We start from the raw sequence: 22,936 nt of genomic DNA on the forward strand, positions 1-22,936 counted from the left end.
TTACACTGGGGGGCCTAGTTTCAGAAGTGGTGGACACAGGTTGTAAAACATTTGGCACAGTAGCATTCAAAATGGTGGTAGAAGAATTGCTAACCACAGATTTTACACTGGGGGGCCTAGTTTCAGAAGTGGTGGACACAGGTTGTAACACATTTGGCACAGTAGCATTCAAAATGGTGGTAGAAGAATTGCTAACCACAGATTTTACACTGGGGGGCCTAGTTTCAGAAGTGGTGGACACAGGTTGTAAAACATTTGGCACAGTAGCATTCAAAATGGTGGTAGAAGAATTGCTAACCACAGATTTTACACTGGGGGGCTCACTTTCAGTAGAAGTGGGCACAAGTGGTGACAAGTTTAGTACGGTTGTGGCACACCTGTGGATGTGGTACAGTACTTTACTGTCTGCTTTATTGTCTGTATTCATCGACGCTGTAGGCTTTGGGCGGATGAGTCTTGCAGTGATCAAATATGGCGAGGGCGGTGAGGTGCGCGAACTTAGCCGGGCATTGCGGGTGTTCGTGGGTAGGTGATGGGAGTAGAGAGTGGCCTGCAGCGTGCGGGTGCGTAATCTGATGAATCTATTATGCAGGCATGGGTATGAGCGAGGTGAGTTGTGGTTCTGGCTCTTACCTCCGGAGTGCGGCATAGATTTCTGGCAGACGGCAGACGAGCAGCAAAGAGCTGATAAGAGCATGGGAGGCCTTTCCTCACGGCCTTCCCTGCTCGGCTTCGCCTCTCGGCCCTCTCCCCCTCCGTTTAAAGCAGGAGGGAAGGGGCAGGCAGAGAGAGGCAGCAAATGGGCGCCCGGGCCCGCGGCGGTGATGTCGGCTGGCTTCTTTGCTGGGATGGCGTCCATGGCAACCATGGACGCCATTTCGAGTGCATCCGGAGCCGTGAGACATGCGGCGAATGGCGCCGTGTGTGTGGAACACATGGTTGTTCCGACTTCGTTTCTTTCGGCTCCCAGCTGATGCGATCGCGGTCCTCGCAGCAGAGCTGATCAGAGCATGGGAGGCCTTTCCTCACGGCCTTCCCTGCTCGGCTTCGCCTCTCGGCCCTCTCCCCCTCCGTTTAAAGCAGGAGGGGAGGGGCAGGCAGAGAGAGGCAGCAAATGGGCGCTCGGGCCCGCGGCGGTGATGTCGGCTGGCTTCTTTGCTGGGATGGCGTCCATGGCAACCATGGACGCCATTGCGAGTGCATCCGGAGCCGTGAGACACGCGGCGAATGGCGCCGTGTGTGTGGAACACATGGTTGTTCCGACTTCGTTTCTTTCGGCTCCCAGCTGATGCGATCGCGGTCCTCGCAGCAGAGCTGATAAGAGCATGGGAGGCCTTTCCTCACGGCCTTCCCTGCTCGGCTTCGCCTCTCGGCCCTCTCCCCCTCCGTTTAAAGCAGGAGGGGAGGGGCAGGCAGAGAGAGGCAGCAAATGGGCGCTCGGGCCCGCGGCGGTGATGTCGGCTGGCTTCTTTGCTGGGATGGCGTCCATGGCAACCATGGACGCCATTTCGAGTGCATCCGGAGCCGTGAGACACGCGGCGAATGGCGCCGTGTGTGTGGAACACATGGTTGTTCCGACTTCGTTTCTTTCGGCTCCCAGCTGATGCGATCGCGGTCCTCGCAGCAGAGCTGATAAGAGCATGGGAGGCCTTTCCTCACGGCCTTCCCTGCTCGGCTTAGCTTAGGATAGCCGGCCTCGGGGGGCCGGTGTGTAGAGCCGCTTGCCTCAGGACTTGAGTGTGGACAGAAGGGGGCCACCTCTCTCACCCATAGTGCACAGCATGTTTGTGGGGAATCTGGTGCTAAATCAGTCATCGACAACCTGATTCTGGTTCAGGGTTTCGTAAGTAGCAGAGCAGCTACGTCGCTGCGATCTATTGGAAATCATCCTCTGAGCCAAGCTTTTGTTGCAAGGCAGCAGCACCGCCAAGGTTCTCCATCCTTCCTCCTGGGGCCTGCGGGGTGCACAGGAAAATACCACCCACCCTAGGGGCGCACCCGCGGGGGTGTGCGGGCTGGGCGGGGAGCACTCTTCTCACCTTTCCTGGTCAGCCTGGCAGACCAGATGGCCTTGGGCCCGGGCCTTCGAGGTGGCGCCTTAAGCCCCCGGACAGGGCAGGGAAAGAGAGGGTGCAGCCACCCCAGGGCGCGGGGTTGTAGCTAAAGTCTGTGCCCCTGGACAGTGGGGTTGGGGCAGGCCCGGCTGGCCACTGGGCCACCTAGCCTGGTAGTAGGCCCAGATGGCCTAAGTTGTGGCTGGTGGACCAGATGGCTCGAGTTGCGGCTGACTCCTGCATTTGTCTCCGGTCGGGTTCCGTAAGATTAATAGTCGGCGAGGAAGTGTCTTCCCGGCCAGAGAGCACTGAGGTGTTGCCTTAAGCCCATGGCGGGGAAGAGAGGCAGCAGCTTAAGCACCCACCCCAGAGCACGCAGGGTGGTACCTTAAGCCTGTGCCCCTGGGCTGGGCGGTGGGGGCAGGTACGGCCGCTGGGCCATCTGGCCCGGGGAGTAGGCCCAGATGGCCCGAGTTGTGGTTGCCGCGGCTGACTCCTGCATTTGTCTACGGTTGGCATGGAAGTGCCACCTTGCGGCCTTCAGGGCGGCCGTGGCGCAATTACCGGCTTTAGTTCAATGGCGTTCGTGGGTTGCTCCCGGTCCTCTGGCAAGTATCAACCACGTGTGGTCAGGTCCAAGACGAGGTGCGTGTGTCAAGGGGCGCCCTGAGCGGGTCCCTTTCCTCCGCGTGGGGGTAAATGCGCTCGCAGTGGCCGGCCCCGAGTTCCACAGTGTTTGTGGGTTAGTCCTGGAGGGAAAGGCTCTAATGTTGTGGGAGCAGCTCAGGCCAGAGCTCCAGGGTGAAAGCCCTCGGACCCAGTGGTAGTCGCATCGCTCCCCGCAGGGAAAAGCTCTAAAGGGGCCCTGCTAAAGCTCCAGGGTGGCTGGCGGCGGGGGTGTCCTGGCCTTGGGTGCCTGTCTCACGTCTGGGTTGACTGTCCCCAAGCCTGGTGGTGATCGTGGGGAGACCTGTCCCTCTCTGGAGGGTAAAGCTCTAATGTGGCGGGCAAAGCTCTAAGGCGGCCCGGGCCAGAGCTCCAGGGTGGCTGGGGCTGCTGCCCCCACTGGCCTTGGGTGCCAGCCTTGTGTGTGTGGGTGGAGTCCCCAAGCCTTGCGGTAGTTGCGGGGAGCCCTGGAAGGAGAAGCTCTAAATGAGCCCTGTTAAAGCTCCAGGATGGCTGGGGGTGTGCTGGTCCCTCCCAAGCACCCAGCCTTGGGTACCTGTCTCACATGTGGGGCGACTGTCCCTCCCCAGAGGGATAAGCTCCAGGGTGGATCAAAAACCTCTTACGTGGAGGGGTGGGGGGGGGGGGAGAAGAAAAACTCTAAGGTGGCCTTGCCAGAGCTCGAGGATGACGATTGGTGCTGGCCCATGCCTTTGGGCACCTGCCGGTGCCCTGTCCTTTGTCAGGTGGGGGGCCAAAGGCCCTTCCCATCCAGGCCCATTGGAATGCTTTGACCTACCAGATGGCCGCTCTCCGAGCCCGGCCATCTGGTTATTGGCCAGAGGAATGTCTGCAAGGACCAGGCGTCTTGACTGCTCTGGAAGTTCTGATGGGCGTCGGTTTAAAATGTTTCTCCAGTTGGGTCTATAAGGAGCCCGACGCTTTTGCCGAGAGGTCCCACTCTGTCACTCTGGGTACACAGATGACAAAACTTAGTCTCCTTCCTCCGGATTACTATAGACTGGGTGAGAGGGACCTGTCTGCGAGGGACCTGTCTGCGCTCCTCTTGGTTCTCGTTGCCCAACCCGGGCTCTATGGTGATAACCCGGGCCAGACGGGGGGCGTGCCCCACGCAATGCCCCAGCAGAGACTGGCCTGCTGGGGGTGCTCTTCCGAGCACTCCATGGGATCGATTTGGTGCACTTGGTCTGTCTAGGGTTGGACTGCTTGGCCATCCTCGGCTGTTTCAAGCAATTTGCTTCCACCCGCCTTGGGACCGTGTCAAGGGTTTGCTTCCCTCAGGGAGGGCCCCCTCGTATGGGCAGCTCTAGAGCGAAGGCTAATCAGCCCGGCAACTCCCCAGTGGTCAGATTAGACGGGATCCCCTCGCAAGCCACGACGCGGCCCCTCCTCCACCAAGCACGTTTCTCCAGCAGTTCGGAACACACGATGGCTGCTGACCCCCTCTGTCGCCATACCAGTGGCAGCGTGCTGGCAAACCCCCCCCCCCCTACCGGTTCAAGTTGTGCCTGGTCTCTCCCACCCACCCTGTGGCATGGCTGAGCAGGCCCGGCCGCCGGCACCCGCGTGACCAACCTGTCCACCCGACACGCACAAGTCTAGGGATGCTCTTTGGCGCTCGGGTCCTGCAGACAGCCCCAGAGGGTGCAAAGGTTTGCTCTGAGGCAGTCGCGCGGCTCCCCCCGTTGCCACCCTCCATCAGGTGCGGCTACCTCATTGATCCTGCCAGTAGCATATGCGTGTCTGAAAGATTAAGCCATGCACGTGTAAGTACAAACGACTGGTACAGTGAAACTGCAAATGGCTCATTAAATCAGTTATGGTTCCATTGATCGCGCCATCTGTTACTTGGATAAATGGTAATTCTAGAGCTAATACATGTCGACGAGCGTGGACCTCTCGGGATGCATGCATTTATCAGACCAAGACCAATCCCGGCTCGCCCGGCCGCTTTGGTGACTCTAAATAACCTCATGCCGATCGCACATCCATGTGACCGCGACTATGCATTCAGATCAACTTTCGATGGTACTTTGGTGACCACGGGCAATGGGGAAATCGGGGTTTGATTCTGGAGAGGGAGCCTGAGAAACGGCTACCACATCAAGGAATGCAGCAGGCGCCGAAATTACCCAATACCGACTCCAGGAGTTAGTGACGAAAAATAACAGTACAGGACTCTTTCGAGGCACTGTAATTGGAATGAGTACAATTTTTAAATCCTTTAACGAGTACCCATTGGTGGGCATGTCTGGTGCCAGCTTGTAGTTGGATCTTGGGATTGAGCTGGCGGTCCGCCGTGAGACGAGCTACCACTGCCTGTCCCAGCCCCTGCCTGAACGTCCTGGGGGTCTGAAGCGTTTACTTTGAAAAAAGTACAGTGTTCAAAGCAGGTTGGTCGCCTGAATACTTAAACTAGGAATAATGGAATAGGACACTGGTTCTATTTTGTTGTTTTTCGGAACTGGGGCCGCGATTAAGAGGGACGGCTTGGGCATTCGTATTGTGCCGCTAGAGGTGACATTCTTGGACCAGCGCAAGACGAACCAAAGTGAAAGCATTAGCCAATAATGTTTTCATTAATCGACTGTTGTTTTTGGTTGTTGGTCTTCAGGTCTGCCACTCTGCCAAATTCCCCTAGGAGTGCTGTTAACTTCCCGAGGGAAGTGTCCATGTCTGTTAGCACGACTAGGAGGTCGTCGGCAAAGGCCATTGCCTTATGGTCTTCCCCACCGAATGTAATCCCTTTTATTCCCCTCTCCTGTCTAATTCTAGCTAGGAAGGGTTCGAGAAAGTTTGCGTACAGGAATGGTGACATGGGCAGCCTTGCTTAGTACCCCTAGTGATCCTTATCGCCTGGGAGACATGCCTATTGATAGCCAGCCTGATAAGTGGTGCTCCATAGTTGACTTTGACCAAGTGGACAAGGCCCAGGCCAAACCCCATAACCATCATGGTAGCAAACAAGAATGACCATTTGACTTGGTCAAATGCCTTCTCTGCATCTAGTGCTAACACTCCCTGCCCTCAGGACTGCCCTGTTTGACTTCTCTATCAGGTGGGATATTCGCCTAATGTTGACAAACGTTTGTCGCCCCTTGACAAAGCCTGCTTGATCCGGGTGGATCAGGTCAGTGATTACTTTATCCATTCTAGATGTTAGAATTTTTTGTAAAGATTTTGGCATCAAGGTTTATTAGGGCAGTAGGGCGGTAGGAGCTACAGAGGGTTTGTTTCGTGTTTGGTTTAGGGAAGAGGATTACCTTGGCCTCCTCCATGGACTGAGAGATGCGGCCCGTATCGGAGAAGGGGTTGAACAGGGATGTCATTAACGGGACTAATGTGGTATGGAATGCTTTATAGAATGTGGCGGGGTACCCGTCCGGGCCAAGGGCTTTATTTGGTTGTAGCGATTGTATCGCTGCACGCACCTCGTCTTAGTTAATCGTCCCTTCTAAAGCGTCACGCTGGCTCTGTTCTAATCTTTTTAGCCAGCAAGATTTTAAGAAGGCCTTTTGGAGGTTACTCTCCGGTGCCTCCGCAGAGTAGAGGCTTGTATAGAACTCTGTGAACGCCTGAAGGATCTCTTCTGTACGTGTGGTTTCCTGTCCCTGCACCATCTGAATGTGGCGTGTTGTACCTGCCGCCTCCTTCTGTTTAACCTACCTGGCTAAGAGCCAGCCTGTCTTGTTTGCCTGGAGGTAATACTTCTGCCTCAAGAATCGGAGCGATTTTACTGCTTGTTTAGCTAGAAGGATATTGATTTGCCCTTTGATATGCCTATACTCCCTCCTGATCATTACCCCCACTATCGGTCTCCATTACCCCTGTTCTAGGTCCACCGGAAGGGCCTTCTCCTGTTTGGCTCGAGATGCCTGCTTTGCTATGAGCATCCCCCGCATGGATGCCTTAAAGGCGTCCCATACTACATGTTCCTGCACCTCCGGGGTCTTATTTTCCCCAAAGAAGTTGCGGATGGACTTGTGTATCTCGTCGCAAATTACTGCATCTCTCAGCAGATGTCAGGGGAACCGCCACTTCCAGAGGTTCCCCTCCCCCCCTCCCATTGGATTTGTAGCTGCAGGGGAGTGTGGTCGGGCATGGCTATGGTTTCCCTTTCTATGATCCATACTTGGTAAAGCATTGTCTCCGTAAACCAATATGTAATCAATTCTTGAGAATGTTCGGTGCACATGCGAGTAGTAAGAATACCCCTTGGAGTCCCCTTTTAGTTCATGCCATGTATCTGCTAATGCCATTCTGTTATGCTAGCCTGTAGTTTACTAGATGGGCCTTCAGATGTGGGTGTCCTGTCTGCGCTTCTGTCCGTGGATGGGTGCCACGGCAAGTTAAAATCCCGTCAGTATTAGCTGGCTTGTTGTTAATTGGTTTAGCTTCTCCAAACCCCCTGCAAGTATTCGTCCTGCCCGGAGTTGGGGGCGTACACTGTGGCGATTGTGAGAGGCCACCCCCCATTGTAGCTGGACGAAGAGGAATCTACCTTCCTTGTCGACTTTTGTGCCTACTATTTCGACGTCAGGTAGGTGTCTAAACGCTATGAGGACCCCTCAAGCTTTGCTCTTGTCGTTGGCCTGCAGAACCTGGGGTTATCCTCAACTTCATGCTGTATCTGTCTTGCTTACGGATATCGGTCCCCTGGAGCGTCACAATGTCGGGCTTGGTATCCTGGAGGAGGTTCTCCAGTTTCTGTCTCTTTAGTCGGTGCGTTTAGTCCTCCAACATTGAGTTTTAGTATTTGGATCCCTACCCATACCCCGTTACGTTCTGAGAGTAACCATGTCGAAATGATCCCCCTCCGGCTGGATTCGGCTCAACTTCCCCAGGCCGTAACATCGCCCCTTCCGGCTGGACTCGGCTCAACTTCCCCAGGCCGTAACATCGCCCCCTCCGGCTGGACTCGGCTCAACTTCCCCAAGCCGTAACATCGTCCTAGGTTGCTGGATCTCGTTCCCATCCCAGAGAATAGCTGTGCGGGGAGAGCCATTCCTCTGCTCTCCCCTGTTTCCAAGATCAGTCACCCCCCAGCCCCCCCCACCCCCGTCTCCCGGAGCCGACCCTTAGGCTGACATTCCCTGTGTAACCCCACCGGGTCTTAACCCTTGTCTCGTGATCCCCCCCCCCCCCCCGCTGCTGCTGTTAAGTGGGCAGCCTATTCAGCCTGGGGCTTCGGTTGCTATCCCCCCGGACCCTGCAATTGTTTGTGTCTCGGCTCTGACCTCTCTACTCTTCTCCACTCCCATGGCTTCTCTTGGTGGCTTTCATGTTCTGGCCTCCTATTAGGTCCTCCCCCTGCATCCCCTTCTTCAATATTCAGGATCTTGGGTCCCTCATCCAACGTAGTGATAAGGTGTTGGCACCCTTCCCACTTGAAGACCATTCCAAAGGGGAATGTCCACCTGGATCTTATCTGGGCTTTGGTAAGGGCTTTGGTCACCGGGCCCATTTGCCTCCTCATTGTTAGTATGGATTTGGCCAGGTCCTGGAAAAGTTCTGACGGCACTGTTCACTTTTATCAGGGTTGCTTTCCTCGCCACTTGGCGGATCCATTTGTTTCGGTTGTATCGCTGTAAAGCCATCGCCACTTCTGTTGGCCTGGCCCCGGGTTCTTCTCGCTGCGGACCTTCTATCTGAGAATTTCTCCCCCAGCCATGCCCAACAAATCTTTGAACACGTGCTGCATTGTTTCCCTGAGGTCGGCATCGCTCACACTTTCTGGCAGCCCCTTCACCCTGATGTTGGACCTTCCCGAGCGGTTCTCCAAGTCCTTGGCTTGGAGCTCCAGGTTGTGTCGCTACCGCCTGCTGCTTCGCTAATACATCCATCTTCCGGGTGTTTTAAGTGAGTTCTTGAATTGCGTTTCATTTGTATCAATTCAACTGTCGCCTTTGATTTCCTGCAGGGATTGTGCAAGTTCTGTGCGTATTAGGCTTAATTGTGAAGGGTAGCAGTCATTTGGTCACTGAATGCCTTAAAGCACTGTTGCAGCCCCTTGCTCGTGACCTCTTGCCCCTGTGGTAGCGTCAGGGGTTCCTCCAACTGCTGCCTCTCTGTCACCGATGGATCCTCTTCCTCCGGGGCTTCCCCCTCATTTCTCCATAGCTTTTGGAAGGTCCCTTCTGTTTTCTTGAGATCTTGGCCCTTGAGGGGCATTTTTGGGCCTCCTTGGCCTTATGCGCAACATTCCCTGCTGATGGCGAGTGCCTGCCTGCACTTACTGTAGGGGGCTTCTTCCCAGGCCTCTGAGGTTCTTCTTGACCCCGGGGTATTGGCCAGTTGTTCTGTAGGAAGGGGATGCTTTTCTCTCCCTCCTGTGCGCAGCGGGGGTCTAGCTCCCCTTTAGAGCCTAGGTTGGTTGCCCCCCTGGGGGCCGTGGGGCTAATACGCTCAAAGGTGAAAGTGGTTATGGTCGCAGTGTCACACTGGCCTGGAGTCCAGGAGCTTCTTGAATTTCTTCCCGGGGGGCCCCCGTGCTCCCACCACTCCTGAGCCTCTAAGTATGCTCTTGAACCCATGGAGGCTCCTTCTCGGTTAATCCTGCATGGCAGGGTTAGTTTTCATAAGGGTGGGTGGTGGAGCGAAGCAGCGCTCTCCTGCAGAGTCAAATGCTGAGGGTTGGGGGCACGTGCCGTCCCCACCCCTCGCCCCCGGGTTCCTTCCCTGGCCGTTAGCGGGGGGATGCTGCAGGAGACTTAGTGCTGTCACCCTTCTATTACTGCAGTTTGTCTCTGATGTTGCTGAATGGTATGGGCATGGGCCTTTGCCGGGGTCAGAGTATGCTGCGGGTCTCCTGCCATAGGGGAGTCCCCTTCCAAGTGTAGGTTATGGTGCGCTGGGGCAGATGCTTTCATAAACCTCCATGTCCGTTGTTTGGGAGGGGAGCATCTTGCGTGCACCTGCTTCATGGCTGCCAACTCCCTTAATTATGCCTACTTAGCCTGCGCCAGCTGGGGCGCATCACAGCTCAGGGGGGCCCTGCGCCGCGTGGTTCGTGGAGGCCCTGCGCTGCATGGAGCCGGGCTTGCTGTATGGGGCAGAGGCAGGCGCAGGATTTCAGGGGAATACTACCCGCTCCCTCTCATTTGTAGCTGGGTGTCCGGGCTGCCGTGGCTCTGCTGTACTGCCAGTGAATCCGCGGTGGTCCGCTCACACTCCCCAGTCTCGCCTATGTTGCCTTGGCTGAATGGGCACCCTGCGTCTTCTGCACCACCCGCATGGGTTCGCTGATCTCCTCCGGCTCGACTGCCAGTCCCCACACAGGCATCGCTGCTGGCGGTCTCAGGTCCACTAACTCTGCCCCCAAACGCTGCAGTTGGAGTTTTCTTGGGGACCGCTCGCTTCACGGGTCGTCCCCTTTGCTTTTGCTGCCCTGGGGTCTTGTAACGCCGCTTATTGCTCCTTTTTCGGATGGCTGGGGAGGAGCGCGCTCCTCAAGGTGGGGTGGTCACGGGGGCCCTTTTGGAATCTTCTTAGGAAGCTTTTTGAACCTTCATCTGCCCTTTCTTGAGTAATCTTTCTTCCACACCTCTTAATCCATTTTTCGTCCAGGATGTGGCACAGAGGGGGTGCTGGTCTCCAATGTTGATGATGCGGCTTGGCTGCACAACTCTGGCAGCGTCGGTGCTTATTACTTGACTTATCTGCCGCCTTTGATACCGTTGACCATGCCGCCTTGCTCGTCTGGCCCGGCCTTTCTGGTGCCGTACTTTCCTGGTTTTTCTTTGCTTCTCTCTAACCGAACAGTCAATTTCCATCCCCCCTTTTCACTCTGTACCGTCTGCCTTGAGATGTGGATTCCCTCAGGTTTCCTCCATCTTCCAGGTTTTGTTTAACACGTACATATAATCTCTTACCAAGCTTATCTGCTATCACGGCTTCCACTGTTATTCTTAAAAGATCACACAGATCCTGGTCCGTTTAGATCTCTCTTGTCAAGGCAGCGACCAGATTTATGTCCTGTCTCGAAGCTGTGGGTGCATGGATGTGTAATAGCTGGTTCAAGGGAAACAAATGTGGTGTTGGTGGTGGGCCCTCTTTCCTCTACTGTCTTTTGGATCCCCTCTTTTTGGCCATCTTTACGGGTAAATATGTCATCTGAGATTCCACGGACAGAAAAGCTAAGTCCAGTATGTCAAAGGGGCCATCTTCAACTGAAAACCCCATAGTAAGGTTCTTTGTTTACTCCTTTCTCAGTTACATGCCCCTGTGGTGTCCTTACTTGTTATGTCCTCCATGGAACACTGCAACGCCCCATTTCTGGCACAAACTGGCTACTTCTTATGGCACCTTCAGGTCCTGCAGAAATCTGCAGCCAGAGTAGCCACTTACACACCTAGTTGTGCTCACATTACTCCATGTGTGCACCATCTTCATTGGCTACCCATGGCCAAGCCCATTCAGGTCAAGGGCTAATGTCTAGTACATCATGCCTTTTATGGAACTGGGGCAGAATATCTACAGGCCAAATTCTGTTTGTACATTTGTGCTCGGCCACTCTGCTTGGAATGCCTGATATTAAATACTGACAAAACTGCCTTGTACGTATAAATCCATTATACATCCATTTAAAAGTGCTGTGTGCAAATGCGTCATAAAGTCAAAGCAGAACCATATTACTTCAAGGCAAATCGTAACTATTGGAAATGCCTGATTAAAGTGCAAAGAGTATAACAGATTCAAAAAGTGCCAGGTGCGCTTGAGAAAAGTGTCAAGTGTTTCTGAGTTCCTTCCACTCTAATCACATTTTTAATTTTAGGCAGTGTGAGTTGCTTTTCATGTTATTTTAGCTCACTGTCCTATAAATCCATATTTCGAGTGACATTTTTAACTTGGAAATGTTCTGAGACATTTAGTTGTCTATAGTTTACCTGTACTTGTTCACATTACAACACCATTATGAAAAGCAAATAATTTATAGATCGATAATTGCGTTACAAACCTCTGGCACTGTGTATCATCGTGCCCCTGCTGAAGGTGTTAAGTTGTGATATCTGTTGAGCCCTTGCAGAAAATATTGTGACAAAAGATTGTGAACATTTGCAATAATAAAGTTTACTTTTTCTTTTATCCAATTCTTGCAACGACTCATGTGCAGTTATGAGAACTGTTTTTCCATAAATGTTTCTCTATTCGGCTTCTTTTTCCTTCCAATCCCCCAGGTAAAACAGGTTCACTTCATATGGCTCCACTAATTTGATCTTTGGTTTACACATGTATATGTATTATTTGTTGCTTTACATAAGCACTTGTCATAATAAAAACACTTAATTACCCAATTGTCTATTTCTTTAAGCTAATGTGTTATTTGTTTTTAACCCCTTAACTACCAATGCCTCCCACCCCCCCCCCGGCGCGCCAAGCCCTTTTTTGGTGGTTTCGGTATGTCGCCATTCAATCCCTTGTAATGTTTTATTTACATGTGATATCTCGCTCAAATTTAGCCCCCTTTCTTCCCACATGTAGGTGATCATAATGCCACCTAGGAATCCTAGTTTGCTGTATGGGGGTGAGAGAAAATAACCGAAAACGGAGCACATTTCGTGTTTTTTCAGACAAAGCCAATACAATTATGTACAAAGAAGCTTGTGGGCGTTTCCTTGTGGGAGCTAGGAACAAATGATTTGCTCTGCTGAATTTGCCATTTTCCAGGCTTTCAAGAACAGGTCGAGTGAAAACCAAAAAAATAAGGTTACCATCAATTTTTGAGAGCTATGCCAGTTTACCCCTCCCCCCCCCCAATAGTCCATGCGTGGACGGAATGGAAGAGGAGGGTAGGAAAGCTGAAAGGGAAGACCAAGGCATACATTTCTGAAAAGTAGCCAAAATTCCAAGTTTAGGAAAAGTGATTTGCGCAGGTGAGGCAACATCTATGTAGGGAAAATGCCCATAGTTTGGTGAAAGATTTGAAAAATGACAGTTAAAAAAGGTATGTGCTGGACATGGTTGGACCTGTAAGGTAATGGCTTCTATGAATATCGAGAAAAGCAGTGCCCCGCTACATTCCCCTGACTTTTCCAGTTAGGAAATTGCATGTACCATAAGCCAAAAACTGAGCCATAGTACACAGGAATTTTATGCTGACGGCCTAAACAGACATACTTAGCATGTGTAAATAAGGAAAATAAATGTGAGGAATGGCAAGCATACCATTTTTGAAAGAGCACAGGCAGCCCTTTTGAAGGGTAGGTGACATGAGCAGGTTACAAAAGCATACAGTGCTTAAATCGGCAACTACATGTAGTTCACATTTGGGAAATTAAAGGGTTGTGTAACAAAGTGCAATAGCAAATGTATGAAAATGTTAAACCAAGAGAAAACAACAAATGTCCTACCATCCTACATAAACACACATGTCCTGACGAAAACTGTACCTCATGTGTCGGTGCAACTATCTGGATGCAAATGGAAAAGGCTAAACCACTGGTAACCCAAGTGTTTCAGGAGAGCAGACTCCCGTAGGAACCCGCAGAGGTCTGACTTGTGCCAATTGCCCTAGAACTTATTACCCAAAAGCCCGGCAAAGTCTGAACTTTAGGGAAAATAAACACAATTTTCAGACATTTCCAACCTGGAAACTACTGAAACATACCGCCAACACATGGCCTACCTTCCCAAAGGTGTCTGGATGAAAACGGTACCTCGTGTGGGTGTACCTACCTGGGTGAAAAAGCGTTGACCATCCCCCCAAGTCCAACAGCAGTCCCAAGGAGCACCAGCAGGGTCTCCATCAGTTCCCTGAGGGGAAATTCTGTAATGCTGCCTAGCCAGAGCTCCAGGATGGTCTGGGGTGATGTCCCCGACCTTGGATGACTACCATGTGGGTCCACCATCCCCAAGTGCAGTAGGACTCCCAGGGAGACCCGGCAGGTTCCCCGACCTTTCCCAGAGGGAGAAGCTGTAAGTCAGGCCAGCCAGAACTCCAGGATAGTTTGTTCCTGGCCTTGGGCAGCTGTCTCCCATATGGAGTGACCATGTCCAAGTGCAGCGCCTGTCCCAGGGAGCCCTGACAGGGTCACCTACCCCGAGGGAGTGGCACCCTTCTGGGGCTTCCTGGAACCGCTGCTGGGCTGCGGGATGGTCAACCCGCATGGGAGACAGCCGCCCAAGGCCGGGCACTTTACCTGCAACCATCTTGGAGCTCTGGCTGGCCTATGTTACAGCTTTCCCCCACCAGGGAGCCTCGGCAGTGTGCCTAAACCTCCACGAAGGGAAAAGCTGTAATGTAGCCCAGCCAAAACTCAAGGACGGCTGGAGGTGATGTCCCCGGCCTTCAGCATCTGTCTCCCATGTGAGTCCAACATCCCCAAGTGCAGTGGCAGCGACCTACCCCAAAATCTGACATTTAAAAAAATTGGTATAAAACATTTGGAAAAAATGCAACTACTTCAGGTTCAATTTCAACACATAGATCCATAATTATGCCAACGGCTACGATATTTCACACTTTGGTCCAATTAAATGGTTATAATAAATCTTGAATATGATAAATATGTAAGAACCATGAACTGATAACTCAAGTAATAAAATAAATGAAAATAAGGCCTACTTTAACAATATAAATACTTTCATGGAATATAAATGACTTAAAATATGAAACTGTCAATGAAAAGAATTACATATTGAGTACAACAATGAACTGAGTGACAGCATAAAAAAGGAGAGAACTGTGACCATGTTTCTAGGTGGACACATGGGAATGGAGCTACGAGACCCTGAAGGGGCCTGTACTTTCAGAAAGATAATAGCCAGTATATAAGTTATTCCCAAGGCGTCTACCCTATCCACTTTATCCTTTGCCAGGTACCAGTCTGTAATTCAAGACCTGGTAGAGTTTTGAAGAATGAACAACTCTGCATTAGAAGGTCAAAAGATTTGTGAGTATCGTCTTTGATCCCACTAAAAGTACATTTGACTACACAGTCTGCAGGATGGACTGTGGAAAAGACCTACTTGAGCTTGGGTATGCAATGAAGTTGGCATATGAGGAGGTTCAAGGTTGGCAGAGTTATTGTGCAGCTGCCTGCAGGAGGCACCATGGTGGGGTCAGGCAGCTACCATGACAGCGCTGCTTGACTTCAAGTTGGCAGCTGAATTTATAACTGAAACGAATCCCTAGATCTGAAGATGGCGAGTTACTCAGAAGAGCCAATCACTTTGTCACGTACACACAAGGAGTTGGGCACATTAATTAACACCTTTCCTTTTCCAGTATAAAAAGGGGCAGGACTATACAGGGAGGCTTTGGTAGAAGGCCTGGTATGGGAGTTTGGAAACAAGCGTAGTAAAGAGCGGAGTAAAAGAGGAAGAAGTAAGGCGAAGGGAGTTGAAGGAGAGTAAGACTTGAGGTGGATGGGAGCGGAAGGTGAAGATGCGTCAAAGGAAGGGAAAGGGGAGAGCAGCGTGAAAAGGGGAAAACTAGCAAGGGGGAAAAGCAGAGATGGAAGGTGAGACACAAGAGAAAGGAAGAAATTACTTGGAGAACAATTTAAAAAGGTACAGACAAAATCGGTGTAGGAAGAGGGCCACCGATGGAGGAACATTTTTGGAAAGGTACTGAGGAAGAAAAGGAAGGTGGAGGAAGGAAGAAGTGCAGAAGGTGGACCCTGAAAATAAGGTAAATGGTGTGGATGAAAGCCTGTGTCCATTAAGTATTATGCTAGCTGGTGCCTTGTTGTACATCTTAACCTAATACCTAGCCCATCAAAAGTAGAGAGGGGTATTGGAAAGATGAGGAGGGGTGCAGTACCGCAGGGTAAACTCACTTGACCGTGGTTTAACTCTCAACACCAAGCTGAGTGGGCCTCTCTTCGGTTTCTGGCCCTGCCGATGCATCACATCATCAGTTTCTGGCCCCTGGAAGGGCCTATCTTTGTCTTCAAGCCCAGGAGTGCCAGCGCATCTTCAAGCCCGGGACAGACAAATGGTCTTTCTGGCCAGGAGAGCAAACAAATCTTCATGCCCAATAGGGCCAATGCGTCGTCAATCCGAGGAGGATCAACCTATGCTCATATAGAGCACTAGAAGGGGACTAACTGAACCATTCCCACTTGGCAATACAACTCTAGTTGAGTAATATTAGAATACGGAAAGTGGCCATGGGATTAAAGTCCTCTAGAAGAAAGGGGGACTCCTTACAGTGTTAGGAATGTCAGCAGAGGGAATCTTATAGGTGTGGAATGTGAACAGAAAACACTAGAAGATAATGCAAAGCAAGTTGTATGGTGGTTGGTGTAAGGGTGAGAACAGAGAGAGTTGTTACAGCATAAAGATGAACTTAAAAGAAATGAAGTCACACATACTGGCTGTGTTCTGGTTCACTTCCTTAACTGGTGATGAGTTGCGGCAATGACAAAGAGCCTGCACTTGCCATTGAGTGTGGTTGCCCTGGCTGAACAGGTACAGGGTTAGTTGCACAGTCAAAAAGGTGGCTCAGTGGGACTCTACAGGCATGTATTGGGGATTATCTGGGCTGTGCGTGAGCCTATGAGGACACAGGAAGTACTCTAGCAGCATAGCCGTGCATGCAGACCACAGAACACGTGATCCAAGGACGCATCGTCCGGTGTTGCAAGTTGTTACCTGGCAATTTTAGACATGATAAGAAGTTGACATGTCTGTTGCTTAGCTATGTAACAAGCTGAAGGCCTTCACTGCGGGCACTGCGCTCCGTGCTGTGCCTGTCCCACGTGCACTGTAGCGACCGAAAGAAACACTTGCACACATAAAGAAGGGAGCATACCGTAGCACAATTGGCTGTTACTCTGAGGGGTGTTTTTTCATTGCACCTTAAAAGGGAGATTACAGACATTTGTCCCTGTGAACAAGGTGACAAATACCAAGAGCACAAAAATAGGGAAGCAACAGAAACGAATTCAAAGATTATGGGAAATATACCAGGCACTGGGTTATTCCTAGGTTATTAAATCGAAAGAAAGATTGCAGAAGTATATGTTAGCAGTATATGGACCTAATTATTTGAGTAAAAAGAAAGAGGCACTGTTTCTTTGCCGAGGTCGGGCTGGACAACAATTTCTTAAAACAAGCTGAATGCATCAAGATGGGCAACCAACTTGATGTATGCATAGCCAAGATGGACAAGCATTACGAGGGAAGGGGAATAACATTTTGGCTTGTTATCAATTTTCCATCAGACAACAGAAATGTTGTGAGACCATTGAGGAGTTTGTTACAGCACTGTGAGGGTTGGCTATAAAGTGTTGTTTTGAACATTATCAGAAAGAGGACATTCGGGACAAGTTGATGATCAACAGGAGATCAATTGGTCCCCTTGTCTAATGGGAACTAGCCCACTCACACTGAAGCAGCTATTTCCCATTAGAGAAACGGCCCTCCGACTTTTCTGCCTCTCCAGGCCAGAGGGCCGTTTCTCTAATGGGAAATAGCTGCTTCAGTGTGAGTGGGCTAGTTCCCATTAGACGAGAGGACCTTTCTGCCTTTCCAGGTCGGAGGGCCCTTTCTCTAACGGGCAATAGATGCTTCAGTGTGAGTGGGCTAGTTCCCATTAGACGAGAGGACCTTTCTGCCTTTCCAGGTCGGAGGGCCCTTTCTCTAATGGGAAATAGATGCTGCAGTGTGAGTGGGCTAGTTCCCATTAGCCGAGAGGACCTTTCTGCCTTTCCAGGTCGGAGGGCCCTTTCTCTAATGGGAAATAGCTGCTTCAGTGTGAGTTTGCTAGTTCCCATTAGCCGAGAGGACCTTTCTGCCTTTCCAGGTCGGAGGGCCCTTTCTCTAATGGGAAATAGCTGCTTCAGTGTGAATGGGCTACTTCCCATTAGACGAGAGGACCTTTCTGCTTTTCCAGGTCAGAGGGCCCTTTCTCTAATGGGAAATAGCTGCTTTAGTGTGGCTGCTTCAGTGTGAGTGGGCTAGTTCCCATTAGCCGAGAGGACCTTTCTGCCTTTCCTTTCTGCCTTTCCAGGTCGGAGGGCCCTTTCTCTAATGGGAAATAGCCTTATCAGTGTGAGTAGGCTAGTTCCCATTATTATGCAGGACTTGGCCACTAGGGGAGCAAAAAGGGCCATTTCTCTAATGGGAAATAGCCTTCTTTGTGTGAGTGGGCTAGTTCCCATTATTATGCAGGACTTGGCCACTAGGGCCAAAAAGGGCCATTTCTCTAATGGGAAATAGCAGGACTTGGCCACTAGGGGCAAAAGGGCCATTTCTCTAATGGGAACTAGCCTTCTCAGTTGGAGTAGGCTAGTTCCCATTATTATGCAGGACTTGGCCACTAGGGGCAAAAGGGCCATTTCTCTAATGGGAACTAGCCTTCTCTGTGTGAGTGGGCTAGTTCCCATTATTATGCAGGACTTGGCCACTAGGGGAGCAAAACGGGCCATTTCTCTAATGGGAACTAGCCTTCTCTGTGTGAGTGGGTTATGTTCCCATTATTATGCAGGACTTGGCCACTAGGGGGGCAAAAAAGGGCCATTTCTCTAATGGGAACTAGCTCACTCACACTGAAGCAGCTATTTCCCAGAAATGGCCCTAACAACCGATGGTCCGTTTCTCGGATGGGAACTAGTATCAACCTATTATAAATGCCTGCCCGTGCACAGCGTGGCCCACTCCTTCCTCCGTAATCGTCTTGCTAGGCACGTAACGTCCCACGTGAAAATGTCACAACAACGTAACAAAAACAAGTCCTTTTGCCGTAAAGACATTTCAGAAAGTATCGGCAAACTTTAAAACAAACACAATGCTAGCGGGTCTCATATGGTCTTTAAATGTGCGACTGATAATGAAAGCAATACATACACTCCGTTTAGCCTTCTCTTCCACATACTGCAAAGGGGTTAATGAACAATCCCCCCTCCCCGAGACATGCCAAATCGCCCCCCCCCCCTCTCCATGAAGGCGAAATAAAGAACTGAAATGCTGGAAATCCATACCCATATGCGTCTGTCTGCAGAAGACACACATCCCCATCTGCTGCACATACCAAATCCTCCAACACCCTCCAGCGGGGAGGATAACTAACCGTTCGCTGTACTGTTCACTGTTACAGTGGAAGTCCCATTGGGACTGGAGGAACGTACTGTGCCCATCCCCACGCCATAAAACATCTCCCATGGGCAAATCGCACATCTGCACGAGAAACCCCAAAACGAAGTGAATCTCGACCGATGCACGTTAGACACCCCAAAATAACCTGAAATACCCCGTCCCCAATATTGCCTCACCCCTTTGATGCACATTACATATCCTCAAAATACACTGAATTAAAGAAAAAAACAAAACAATCCGCCTGTACTTTAAGTAAACCTCACCCCTGATGCACATTACAAACCACCAAAATACACAGAAATAACCCCTTCCCAATATTGCTGCTCTGCATTAAAGTAACAATCAACAAGAGATAACTTTTAGACTTACCAGAAACCAAATAATAACCAACTATACAAAACGTTCTTTGCAAAGGAGCAATGCTCCCACAATTCCTTGCCTGAAGTGAACGATTAAACCCACGTGATGAAGTTCACGTTGAAACCCACATGATGCAGAGCAGCCTACGTGATGAAGTGGAGGCGGGCCTTGCTATGGTGCATTTCTCGAGTAGACACTACGAAACGCGCATGTCCAATTTCCAGGCAGCATCAGGTGAGTGTCTTGTTCTCAGCGCACGGTGTAAGGTCTGTGCATGGAACCAATCTGCAAGCTTCTGCCAGTTACAAACCGCACCATACCTGCCAGAAAGCCCAAGCGAAAAGCCAATGATTCTGCTGCAGCCAAGGATGAACCCAAGCGGAGGTCTGCACGACTAATGTTGATAAGTACACCCGCCCCAACAAAAGCGGAACCGAACAGATGAAAGTAGTGCCAACAAAGGAAAAAGCTCCCGCGAAAGGAAAGAAGGGTGCAAAGGGAAAGCAGAATGACGATGCCATCAAGGAGGCAACAAAGGACGGTTTGTCCTCCGAGAACGGAGAAACTAAGAATGGGGAACCAGCTGCCGATGCTGACAAAGAAGAAAATGAATAGACTACCTCTCGGTGGTCCCACCCCCTCCACCCTGCCTTGTACAATTCAGAGGAATATTTTTATCGGCCTTTTGTAAAGGCGAGTTTTTTTTAGTGGTTCTAGCGAACATTTTTAAAATAGGAGGGAGTCTTCTCAGATCCTACCAACCCTTTTTGTAAAACCTATTAGGGTATCTTGTTTAAATCGAGGTGTGAACGGTTTCTACGGCCATCATGGAGTGTTCCGAGGCTGCATAGAATTTTTAAACATTTCTCTTGCTTTAAACGGACACGTTTTTAACGGAAGAAGCCTAACGTAGAACGGATAGATCTGGGGTGTAAACCTTTTTCATGTCCTCACATTATTCACTTGTGCTCCCATGGTGTTGGCTCTCTGGATCTCCCTCTAAGAATCATGTACTATGTGGCGTTTGGTAGCTTATTTTATTTATCCCCTGGGATACCATAGTGTGGTAATACGGAAAACGGGACTTTATGCATAGCAGAGACGACTGACTTTCGGACAACTGGTACGTTGTAATCCATTGAACTTTTATTCTGTCCATGGACAACGCAATGAATTGGTATTTTATTTCAACACTAAACCTCTACTGTACAGATTGTGTTAATAATGTGTACACTAAACAAGAACCAATAAAATCTTGGTTATAAAGTTAAAAAAAAATCAGATGAGTGCATGCGATCCAGCTCTTTTAGTGAATTGTATATGCATTTCTTTTAGAATCCATCATCCTAGACGTTCTCACCCCTTTGTTATAGTGTTAAGAGGTGCCCTTTTGCAACCTCTAGGAATGCACGTTGAAGCTGTAATTCCTTGTGTTGTACTTATCACTTGTTGAAATTAAATATTGTAAGTACGTGATTTTCTAAACATCTGGTTTTGAAATTACACGGGGCAGCCTGTTGCCGGCATTATAGACACAATAGCTGCTCCGAAGCTCATTTACGGTACGGTTCAGGCTCCGCATTCCTTACAGACGCAGTAACTGCGGTGCAGCTACTATTACATATACCTGCGCCGGCTAAGGCTTGCAGAGACAGTAACTACTGTGCAGCTGCTACACATCCCCTGCTCTGGTTTAAGTGTCTGTTACAAAGTGTTTGTGTAGGGGTGATGGAGTTCTTTCTGTGAATTGTTAGCCGATTCTTGTGGTGTAGTGTTTTTTTTTTTTTTGTTGTTGCTTTGTGGACTGTTGCTTTGTACAGTTTGAGTTGTCTTTGGTATTTTATTTAATTTTGTCTGGTGTATTGCTCTCTCATTTAGCAGTTTTTATTTTTGTTTTTTTTTTTTTTTGGGCGTGTTTTCAGTTTTTCTGTGAACCATTTTGCTGCCAGTTTTTTTTGGCGTTGCTTTGAATGTTTTAGCTGGTGCTAATTGCTCAATGGCCTTGGTGATCCATTTGTTGAGTGTCTCTTTGTTGTATTTATGTTTGTATCAGGGGGATCTTTCACCTAGGTTGTCGTAGTGTGTTGATAACATGGTGGCCTCGTTCACTAGTTTTGTTGCAAAGTTGGGGTTGTAAGAAGATGGTTTGTATATCAGTAGGAATACTATGTTGGATTGGTCGTTGAGTTCTAGCTCGATTAGGAGGGATTCCTAGTCTTCCGCGTTGGTTGTGATGAATCAAGATGTTCGGGTGTGTTTTTTGTGTATAATTGCAATTCCACCTCTTCGTTTTTCTCTGTTGGCCTGTATTAATTTATAATTGTCGGGTATTGCTTCGTTCGCGATGGCTTTATAGTTGTCTGATAGCCAGATTTCAGTAAGGAAGAGCACGCCTGTGCCTCCTTCGCTTAGGTCATTGATTTCTGTTGAGTGGTATGCCATGGATCTAATGTTGAGGATGCTGCAGTGTAGTTTGCTGGATTTACCTTTTTTGTGTTGTTGTTAGTATTGTTTGTTCTGACCGGTGTGTTGTTGGTTGGGTTTCCGTTCCAGGTGGGTTTTTCCCGGTTGGGTCTTTTGGGTGGGGTGGTTCTTTGTTGGGCAGTCTCTTTGTCGAGTAGTCCGATCAGGTTTATGGCAGGGTTGGTTCGTTTCTGGGTGGTAAATAGGGTAGCTACCCCTCTGTTGTTCCAGTCTTCATGATAAAGGGATTGTAGAGTGAGTGTGATAGTTTCCAATTTGTTCCTTGTTCTGGTTGGGGTATTGTCCATGGTGGAGACCGGGTTGTGATGGTTTATTAGTTGTCATCCATTTGTGTCCTGGTTGGGTCTGTATTTGTGAAGCTTGTTGGCTGTCAGTTCGTTGTTGCTGTGCTGTTTTCGTTTACCACGTTGTCGTATGTGGACCGGTAGCGAGCAGTAGTCTGTTTTGCTCTTTTATGTCTCCTTGGGCCATCTCAGGTAAGTTTTTTTTTTTTTTTTTTTTTTTTTTTTTTTTTTTTTTTTTGGGGTTGTGGGATCATGCTGGTCCGTGCCTTCCCGAGTGGTTTGGGGTTTCTTATTTCTGTTGTCTTTTCTGACTTCTTTATCTTTCTTGTGGCGAGGCATGATGCGTGGGTTGTGTTCCTTAGTGGGGGTCCTCCTTTCGATTTGGTGTTTTTCATGGTCTTTTGGGTTTAGTCTTTGCTGTTTGTGGTTTGTTGTTGCTTATATTTGGTAGGTTGTGGGTAGTTGAGACCTCGGTTGATGGGTCTTTGTGGTTCTGTTTGTCTATTGCTTTCTTTTTTGTATCCTTTTCGTATTTTTTTTTTTTTTTAATCCTGGAGGTACTTTTCGTTATGGTTGTTGATCATTGGATTTTGCGCAAAGCAAACATGAATACTGTGTGAAGGAGTGCATGTGAATACTGGCATATGCCTCAGCCTATGGTATAGAAACACATTGAATGCCGACAGGGCTCCTCTCTCCCTCAGCTGATCGATGGAGATAAACTTCCCATCCGGAAACAGGTCTCCTAGCCTAGTGACACCTAACCGTTTCATAGTAGCTACATAATGCGCCTCACTAGGGGGAACACCAGGAATAAATATCAGCGGAATTTACGGTGAGTAGAGTACACTACCAATGGGCGCACGCTCCAGAAGAGACCAGGCCCAACATGTAAGCTCCACCAAGTTTCTAGGAGTCCGAGAGCGGCTCAGAGCCGTTAGGGTGACCGACCTCAGCAACACCGGTGATGCAATTGACCTCTCTATCTCCACATGTCTGTGCTCCGCTGCCATCCCATACCAGTAC

General features: G+C 49.8%; 1 protein-coding gene across 4 annotated transcripts in view; it reads right to left on the reverse strand.

Annotated features, from left to right (window-relative positions):
- GLRX2 (glutaredoxin 2) overlaps nucleotides 1-19,286 on the reverse strand; it is a 363,657-nt gene extending 344,371 nt beyond the window's left edge. For 2 of the 4 annotated variants that reach the window (XM_069641356.1, XM_069641353.1), the window contains exon 1: nucleotides 19,152-19,286. The gene's annotated coding sequence lies outside the window, so the exon portion shown is untranslated. The remainder of the gene's footprint in view (nucleotides 1-19,151) is intronic. The other 2 variants (XM_069641354.1, XM_069641355.1) reach the window with 2 other exon arrangements.
- Between the last annotated feature and the right edge of the window lie 3,650 nt (nucleotides 19,287-22,936).

The sequence above is a fragment of the Ambystoma mexicanum genome, chromosome 1q, assembly GCF_040938575.1.
Source record: "Ambystoma mexicanum isolate Mex_15411 chromosome 1q, UKY_AmexF1_1, whole genome shotgun sequence".
Lineage (NCBI taxonomy): Eukaryota > Metazoa > Chordata > Amphibia > Caudata > Ambystomatidae > Ambystoma > Ambystoma mexicanum.